The 8369-nt window shown below is 41.3% G+C and overlaps 1 protein-coding gene across 4 annotated transcripts in view; it reads right to left on the bottom strand.

The window, feature by feature from the left end:
- The window catches only part of apbb2a (amyloid beta (A4) precursor protein-binding, family B, member 2a), a 49475-nt gene that overhangs the window by 27863 nt on the left and 13243 nt on the right, over nt 1-8369 (bottom strand). For 2 of the 4 annotated variants that reach the window (XM_014007834.1, XM_014007841.1), the window contains exon 1: nt 4109-4253. The exons of the other annotated variants lie outside the window; for them this stretch is intronic. The gene's annotated coding sequence lies outside the window, so the exon portion shown is untranslated. Of the gene's footprint in view, nt 1-4108; nt 4254-8369 lie in introns of those variants that run through there. 4 annotated transcript variants of the gene reach the window in all.

Raw genomic sequence — 8369 nt, 5'->3', positions numbered from 1 at the left:
CATATAGTGTGTGTGTGTGTGTGTGTGTGTGTGTGTGTGTGTGTGTGTGTGTGTGTGTGTGTGTGTGTGTAAGAAAAGGGAGGGATTCTGGGTCGGTGACAGAAGTCCTGCATTTTCTTTTAGCTCTTGATCCTTAATATTTTTGCTCTGTAGTATGTTGCAGTGTGTGCAGCGACATGTAACTTCACTTGGATGTATTTTACTAGCACATATATGTGTGTATGTGTGTGTGTGTGTGTGTGTGTGTGTGAAAGCACCAGAGTGTAGGAGGGGAATGCTGGGACTCGAGTTATTCCAAGCGCCGTCGTCTCGCAGCGCAGCTCGGATCATACGGTTTACATGTAACCCAATTAGCTGCGAGCGCCATAAATCATATTCTCTGCACGTGTACAGTACAGAACTGTGCAACCTCTTGTGCTCCCCAGGTTTGCTGAACCTATTAAAAGGGTTGACAACACACACACGCACAATTAAAGGCAAAAAAACCATCTCTCCCACTCCCTCTTTTTCGAGAAACTGCCAGCAAATTTTGTGGAATCTGCAGAACATGAGTTGTTTTGAATTTTTAAAAATGGCTTCAATCCTCGATAAATTTCATCAACCTCTTTTGTCTCTGGCTGCAGGCAGAAATCTCATATAAATATTTCAAACTGTCTCCTAAAAAAAACAGTCACACTCACATACGGAGATTGCTATCTTGAGTGGGTTATTCAATCAAATGCTTCACAAATTTAAAGCTGTGAAAACTTTAAATAAAAAATAACAACTYACTGAATATTTCTTTTTTATTGCCACACAGCTGAAAGGTGAAATGCAGGCAATGACATATTTGCCTGAAACTCTCTGTGTAATTTTGTGTTTATTTGTTTGTCTGTTAGCAAAATATCTCGTGAACCAGTGGAGGATTTTTAATTAAACTCTTATGAATTAATGTTTGAATGTACTTTTAGAGTCAGTCCAATTTGAGGTAGCCAACACAAAAACGTCAATAATCAAGCCCATTTTACAGCTATTGAGCTAAAATACAGCTAAAATACATAAAATATACTTGGAGGTTTACTGTATATTCCTTCCAGGAATGTTAGGTCTTTAATAAGATTTAGGTTTCGTCAGTAAACTATGTGTTAAAACAATATCTGTAACAGTTTAAACAATAAATACACACAGGTTTGATTCTGACAGTACAAYCTAGGCCAATTTGGTTAACTCTTATTTTTCTGCTAATGGGGAAACACAAACAAGCAAGCCCCACCCCCACCCCGCACCCCAACTGTCTGCTCTGAAACACAATGTAGAGCAAACACATCAAATTATTTAGGAAAAAAAAGGCATGTGCATTAATGCAGAACATTAATCACATGCTGCAACATGAAGAACTAAATTCTGCTGCAAATGTAGGTTTTTGTGCCAAGTGGGCAGAAGCCAATAATAAAGCAGCACCACCTACTACTACTCCACTAAGGTTAACAGACCCTCGTGGTGAGAAGATGAGCAGCAGAAAAAGGATTGTGGAAAAATCCACCAATTGGGGCGACTGGAAATGAAACCTGCAGCACAGAGTTTCTGCTCATTCACTCAAACCCCTGACCTATCAGTTAAAAACAAGATGTCTTCCTTAATATTACAATTATTCAGCTAATAAATCATTATCGGACAGAAAACTCATCAGCAATTCTAAAAAAAAATTATATTTTTTTTCTGTATTTTGTGTTCGTACACTGAATGTTCCACGTTTGCTCAGATCTTATGAGGTGATGTTTCTGTGGAAAAGTTATGAACAATGAATATCTCACCAGTTGTAGCCCTTGACCTCAGTTTGGATTTGATAAAAAAGCCTAATTCTGATCAGATTGATGAGCTAATGGCAAGTCAGAGCAGSGGCATGACCAAAGTTTAAAACAGCTCAAATAAAATTAGAACTGTTCATGCAAACTGTATTGGTCTTGGCCCTCCTTTGAGCAGCTGTAAGCTCATAAATTTGGTCTGAATTCAGCTATTTCTACAAATRYAGGTCGTTCAAGATTAATCTGCAACAMGTAAGATAGTAAATGTTTCCATATAGGAAAGAGGAAGTAAGCGGCTCTCACTGCAGCAATGATTAGAAKTGTGCTTTCTGTTACATCTACTGTATGTGCCATCAGGAACTTTGCAGGAGAAAAACAAACTAACTAAAATCTCCATAAAACACTTAGTAACTGCATCTTGATTTGTTTCTCTTAAACCGTGCCCACTTGTGTTGTCTGCACAGAGGTGGGACACCATGGCTGCTCGACGCTCCAGCTCTGTCCTGCCTGGCGTTGATCAGTGAACATCAGCGTCACCTCWCTTTTTTTTTCCTGTCTGCCATTGRTCCGGCCCAGGGAGGATTTTTATCGGGAGGAGATTTATTGGCGGARGGGGGCGAGGGAGGGGGAATCTATAGGGAGAACGGGAGGAGTAATCTGTCAGGAAGACAGGGATTACGGCAGGTGTGCCTAACAATGCTAATGCAATACGGAAAGCAGGAAAGCTGCGGCGAACCAAAGAAAGAAAGAAAGAAAGAAAGAAAGAAAGAAAGAAAGAAAGAAAGAAAGAAAGAAAGAAAGAAAATCGTTTGAGATTCAACTCAGCTGCGACTTCTGACTGTGAACGAGTGAAAATGAGAGCAAGGGGACACAACCCCTACCATCCTCTGTGACCCCATGATGAGGGTTTCTGAGAGTAACCCTGATAAGAGAGTAAGAGTGATGGATTGTGGGTAAAAAGAACAAYCTGATGGGAAGGAGCTAAAACTTGCAGGGAACGAGAGGCTCAAAAGGGTGCAGGAGRGGGGAGGAACGCCCATCAATCACTCTCACATCCATCAAGTAGGTGTTGGCTCCGTGTCCCTGAGGACCACCAGGGGGACATGTTGCATGTTAATTGAGGCSGGGGGGGTTGACATCAGCAAATAAGCTGCCGGAGCTTTAGGAGTCAACCAAACAACGCTCACACAAACTCATTTCATTYACATAAATGAGAGGAGATGGCGAGAATGTGTTAAGCATCAAAAAAATTTATAATACCAGAGGCGTGTGTGTCTTATCTCATTTCCTTCCCCCTGCTCCTCTATATGCCACAGCTGTCCACAGAAGGTCAGCGGTTGAGGGTGGGGGGAACTAAGTGAGAGCTGGAGGGAATAGGCAAGAGTCCCACCACTGCTCGCCTAATGAATATGAATGAAACGTGCAGCCGGTGTGTATTTGCAGAAGTGTGTGTGTGTGTGTGTCCTGTGTTTGCACAGAAGTGAAGAAGGGCAACACTTAAACAGCAAGAAGAGCAAACAAGTCCACAAAGAATTACTCAATTTCCGACCGGCGTTGTCTCTGTCTTAATAGGTGTCAAAAGCCGAGGATAAGAAGCTGAGGCAGGTGCAGCTCTGCCTCCTTGTAAACCATTTCGGCTCCCACGATTTATCCTCTGCTTAAGTCTCCTCTTCTGTCTCTGAGGGGGAAACACCGAACACGCGGGGACATTTGTCACGTCCGCAGATCAAACAAACCCATTCCCCATTTATCCTGGCTAAAGCTAATTTAGGTGGCAAAAGAAGATGCTCAAGCCAAAAACAGCAGCGCGCAAACCTCACRCAAATAAACTAAATCCAATATCAAACAGCTTCAAAGCAACACACTTTGCAAAAGAAAAAAAAAATGAAGAAGAAAAGCCCCCGCAGCACATCGAGCCCGTTTAATCCTGCTTCTCTCAATCCTGCCTCTGCTTACTTCATCTCATTCTGCTCGGTTTCTTTCCCCCCCAATCTGAGTCCATGAACATCTTTTTTATTTTTTAAATCTTTTCTTCTRGACTCCGGCTGCAAACCTGCTGCCGACATCCAGCATCACCTTATTCGCCTGAAGGCTGACCAGAGTGATAAGGAGAGACACAGCTGGAGTCCGAGGAGTGAACGAGGACAAAAATCATTTAACGAGGACCTGAAAGAAAATTATGATCTGGGAGACACAAAGTGTAAAAAAACAAAAAACAAAAACAAAACAGAGCAACCGGGATGATAGAAGACAGGGATGAAAATGAGAAAGTGACTTTAAGTAGAGGGATGGAGAATAAAAGAATGAAGTGTAGGAGTACTCACACAGGCAAACATCCTCCTCCTGATGAAAACTACTTCCCTGCTTGGTTGGCTCCACTGCTGTGGTGCTGTGGGCTTCAGCCCCTTTGCTGCTGCTCCCAGGGGTGAATCTCTTCCTGTCCGCCTCTTCCTCTTACCCCCCCCCCCCCACCCTTTTTTAAATCCTCTGGGACTCCCTTTCCCCTTCTCTCCTTATTTCCTTCCCCTCCCCCTTGCTTTCCCTTCCTTCAGCTGTACCTTCTTCCTCCTTGCTTCCTCTTCAGTCCCTTGCCATGCTCGCCTGGTCCAAGGAGTCTCCGGCGAGGTCCTGCTGTTAGTGAGCGCCTCTCTTTCTCTCTCTCTGCACACTCTCCCTGTTTCTCTCTCTCTTTCTCTCTCTCTTTCTCTGTCTCTCTTTACAGAAACTGGGATGGGGGAAATAAAAAAAGCGAAGGGGAAGGCTTCTATCCTAAAGTGCAACAGCGGGGACAAACAAAGAGAGGCAGAGGAGAAGAAGAAGAGGAAAAGCTTCACAGCCAATGGCAAAAAAGAGGGAGAGGCAGAGTGAGCGATGGAGACAAAGAGTGGAAATAGCACAAGAGCATTACAGACAGAATGAAGCGGGGCAAACCCCACAGCGTTCACCATCACACAGAGTGCTCCTGATATAGACCTATGACTTCATCGACACACACACATATGCAAACATGTGCGAGTGCAACCAGGCGTGGACGCTGTCAGACTTGCTGAGTGCTACAGATATAGCTTCATGACTTCATCGGGGGGCAAAACCACCTCCTCCTCCTCCTCCTCCTCCTCCTCCTCAGTCGTCCCGCCCTGTTGTAGACACAGGGGGGCTCATTCATATTGAATCAAGCTGGAGGAGAGACACAGCCAGCACATTCAAGTTCCGGATTGGGACTATTCCTCAGATAGATGGATAAAGGAAAATACATAGGATGGGGGTGGGGGGGATAATTTGGTCTTGGTTTTTAAAAAAAGTATATTTTCTGCTTTTTATATTAACTGCTCAAACCTTCACATTCCTCGTTGTCTGCCTACAGCTCATTTCAGACATTCTTTACATAACAAGCGTTCATAATTCATCTGATTTAGTGTTCCCCAAGTTTGTTCACTGCTAAATCATTTAAAAGATAATGTGAATATGTAAGCACACTGTGATCAATATGCACAGGGTTTTCAGACTCTTCTTTGCTGTTGGAAAAGGCAAGATTTTCCAAATCAGTTTAATTTTATAACCCTATGCAGCCCCGTTAGGTTTTTATTTTAAATTTAGCTTCTTTTTAAATTCGGGTAATGCAACGGCAAAATCAATTAAAAAAAGATCATCCTAACACAGGTTAAGTCTAATTGGCTGCAATGTAAAAATGCTAAGAGCCTATTTTACTTATTTAAAACTCGGGCACWGGGAAAGCACATCCCCTGCCAAGGTCAACATTAATCATTTTAATTAATGGAGAAATTCTTACCAATTTTCAACAAGCCCTTAGTTTCTTGTGTTTTACTTCTTCACTGAGTTTTACTTTGTTACTGCGTTACACGAGGAAAAAAAAAGACTGAAGACTTTCTCATTTACTTACAACCTGAGGCGATAAAAATCAAACTGAACCCACCTTTGAATCAGATAACAGGCAGCTCAGAACGATCGCATTACTGTTTAATCAAAGCCATACATCATTCCAGATAAAACCGTAACCATATAGAAACATTTATCTGCAGCTAAGAGACTTTGCACAAAAACATAAATACATTAAAAAAAATTCCAAAGTTCTCTCAGCTGCATCAGCCTGCCTGGATGAGCAGGATTTGATGATAGCGCACTCTAGTGGTAAGCTTAAAGAATATAAATGTCTGTCTCACACACGCGCACACACAGGTGTGTTTTTGTATCCCCGTGGGGACTGTGGATTGACTTCCATTCATTTTCTGGTAATTTTGTAGCCTAACCCTGACTMTTTACCCTYAAATTAACCTCACAGGTTACCTGACCCTAAAATTAACCTAAACTCAATCCYCACYTTGGWCCTAAARCCAACCCCCCACCTGAAATTAGCACTCCTACCTGTGGGGACCGGTCATTGGTCCCCACAAGGCTGCCTTTTTCTGGAAAATGGTTCCTACAAAGCAACAAAAACATGCCCTCACACACACAAACACATTCAATCATGCTGTCTGATGAGGGGCCCACTACAGAACAAACTGCTGCATACACAAAACGCACAGAGCGCCACATACTACAACAACCAGTCTCTCCAGACGTGTCAAACTGGCCGATAAAATATCGGCGCGTAAACAAAGTTGTCACCTTGATAAAGTGTTAAAATGGGAGATAAAATCTTAGAGGATTCATGTTTTTTGCTAAATCTTCGGAGAATGCTGACTCAGCTGTGGGGGACATAAAGTCCTCACTGGTAAAACAGGAAATCATTTCTCCTGCAATGCAATCCATCAATATAAGCATAAATATTGCTCTTCATTTATACTGTTTTTTTTAATATAAGAGACTTTACTTTTTAAGTTGCTATATTTCGATTTGGCACTTCTTTATACTGTATCCATTTATACAGAGTTGTTCTGTCGTTAATTTGTTTCATCAAATCATTGCCTTGGATTTCTGATTTGATTATTATGTATAAGAGACGAAAAAATTATATTTCTGTCTTACAAACATTAACAGCAAGCTTTTATATATACTTGGTGAAGGGAAAGCTGTAATGATGTAGGAGGAGAAGCTATAGGATAATAAACTATAATTTAAGTATCCTCCCCACTCTCTTCATCCATTACAGCTGAGAGACACAGCCAAGTTTCCAAGTCCTCAGAGTTACAATATGATAGAGGGACTTTCTCCTTTTTATCTCCCTCACATCCAGCTAATGTGGTGTTAGCTACTAATAGAGAAATGTACAAAAACTAAAAAAAAAGGGAAAGGAAAAAGGGAGAGTGTAACGGTGAACTGGAATATGAGGAGTCCAAGTGTTTACAAATTTACAAATTGAGATGGTTTCAAATTAGGGCTGGGCAGTATGACCGCAAATTCATACCACAGTATAAATTTAATCTCTTCACAGTAACGGTATATATCGCGGTAGAAAATTATCATAAAAAGCAAAAGGTAATGCAATTTTTCGAGCATTTATTTAGCAAAAAACTGTAATCATAATCAAACCCAGCATTTTTGCTGTAGTGCAAATGAACATAACAAAAGTACAAAAGAATGTTTTATGTATTTTGCAAAATGGTTTCAACAAACAAAAACATTTCTCAAATTTTCAACAATATCAATAAGTGGATGTTATAACAAGTACTTCAAGTAAAATTAGTCATTTAGACTTAAAACAATTCAATGTTGTCTAAAATGTTACAATGTGACAGGGCCTTAAGGGGCTTAAGCTGCAGATAACTGGAATGTAAGTGTGGTGAAGCCAAATAAATGTAACATCTGCCTGCCATACATTGAGCTTCTGCCTGCTGAACTTATTGGCGGCTGCTCTGCTGCGCTCTCATCTTCATCATCTTCATCAGAGCAGAAGTAGTCTTTATTATTAGCAAGATGGATTTATGACTGAACGAACGTCCACTTCTTTTTTTTTTATCATCTCTGATGATTTATCATCCCGACGTAAATTTACTACAGCGGAAGGCGGAAATTTTGAGGATTGATTCTCTCTTTACGTGTTTTAAAATGCTATAATTTCTTCTGAACTCCTGTTCAGTTGTCTCTGCACTCGCAGCCACGCTGACACAGGTGTGATGATGTAATGACGATATGACGGTAGAGGGTAAATTTCTACCCTATGCCAACTTCATACCGTTTCTACTGTCTACGTCAGCCCCTATTTCAAACCCAAGAGTGCAGACTGATACACGAGAGCTCAAAATAAAAACAAACAAACCAAAAAATAAAAAATAAAAAAAAAAAGCTGATGTGGAAGCGAAAACGTATAAAGTGCGGAAATAGAATTACCGGGAGGATCAGGGAGGTGCGAGGCAAACTGGCTGTGTCACTGAAGTACAACAGACGTATGTGAGAATGGAGACAGAGGGAATAAATAGACCGGGGCTGACGAGGAGATGGGTGACAGCTGAGCTTAATGAAACAGGTGTGAGTGGGTGTGGCAGGAAATAAAAAATAAAAAAATGCAGAAACCATGAAACAAAACCATAAAAAATGGAGTTCTGACAGATGTTACACAAACTTCAGATTCAACTGGACTCAGACCGAATTACGGCCCGCCGATTGGTTCATTAATCTCTTAAACAC

The sequence above is a fragment of the Austrofundulus limnaeus genome, unplaced genomic scaffold (genome assembly GCF_001266775.1).
Source record: "Austrofundulus limnaeus strain Quisiro unplaced genomic scaffold, Austrofundulus_limnaeus-1.0 Scaffold1, whole genome shotgun sequence".
Lineage (NCBI taxonomy): Eukaryota > Metazoa > Chordata > Actinopteri > Cyprinodontiformes > Rivulidae > Austrofundulus > Austrofundulus limnaeus.
This window is presented reverse-complemented; position numbering and strand designations above follow the sequence as displayed.